Raw genomic sequence first — 1379 nt, 5'->3', positions numbered from 1 at the left:
TCTTATTACGTGAAAGAAATCTAGAAATTAATATGAAATTGAAAAAATAGAAAAATCTCTACCACCTGCCAATTTAAAAAGGGGAAATCAAAATGTGAATTGTAGTATGTTTAGAAATACGGACATAAAAACACCACATAGAGAACCTATGACTTATAGGTAAAGTAGTGCTTGATAAACAAGATTTGTGATATTAAAAATGTAAAATTTAAAAAAATATTAAAAATAATCATTTAACATCCCTCATGAACATAGATGTAAAAACATTTACTGAGATATTTATTAGCAAATGGAGTTCTGTAATATATACAATAATAATACATCAAAACAAAGTAGAGTTTATCTCAGGATTGTAAAATTGGTTCAAGATTTAAAAGTCAATCAACATATGATCATTTTTAAAAATGCAAAGAAATAAAAAGCACTGAACAAAATTCAACGGCCACTTAAGATTGAACAAACAAATTACCTCTCAGCAAACTAAGACCTTAGGAGGTAACTTTTTGAATCCCTCATTCTAATAAAGGATATTTGTCAAAAACCTACAATTACTATTACACCTAATATTTCAAAACATTTTTCCCATAATATTAAGAACACGGCAAAGATGCCCACTCTTACCAATTTGAATCCACTTTGTAGTGAGGGTGCTAATCTTTACAATACAACAAACAACAAAGGCATAACATCAGAAAGCAATAAGAAAAACTGACTATTTTCAGATGGCATTGTTTGCATAAAAAATGCTTTAAAATCTATAAAACGATTAATGAAACTAAAAAGATTAAAATTTATTTTTGCCAGAAAATGAGGTAAAATAAAATTCAATTTATAATAACACCAAATATATAATACTTAAGATAAACTTAACAAATGACATGTATTACCTCTACAATAAAAACTATAAAAAATTGCTGAGAGAAAATAAAAATGGACAAAAGACTTGAGCATACATTTTTTTTTAAAGATTTTTATTGGGGAATTGGGGAGATGGTAACAGTGCTAGGGAATTGGGGGAAGGGGAACAGATAAATTGCTGTCATTTGGTTCTTCAATCTAGTTGTGGAGGACGTTGCTTCACTGGCCCAAGTTGGCACCATCATTGCGCTCCTCCCAGGCAAGGCAAGGCAGATCAGTCACCGGCTTCTGGACGGCCGCTCACTGTGGCTGCTGGCCGCTCACGCTGGCTGCTGGCTACATACGCTAGCCCATGGCAACCCACTGCCACAGGGACTGCAGCCTACACCATCGCTGGTGACTCACGGCAGCCAAGCTCCAGGTTCAGCTGTTGTTCAGCATCTTAGCTGTGGAGGGCAGTGTCACTGGCCCTCATATGTGGGATCCGAACCGGGGTCCTTTGGCATCCCAAGCCAGTTCTT

The sequence above is a fragment of the Hipposideros armiger genome, unplaced genomic scaffold (genome assembly GCF_001890085.2).
Source record: "Hipposideros armiger isolate ML-2016 unplaced genomic scaffold, ASM189008v1 scaffold_165, whole genome shotgun sequence".
In the NCBI taxonomy this organism is placed as follows: domain Eukaryota; kingdom Metazoa; phylum Chordata; class Mammalia; order Chiroptera; family Hipposideridae; genus Hipposideros; species Hipposideros armiger.
The sequence above is the reverse complement of the archived record's forward strand: the minus strand, read 5'-3'. Positions refer to the sequence as shown.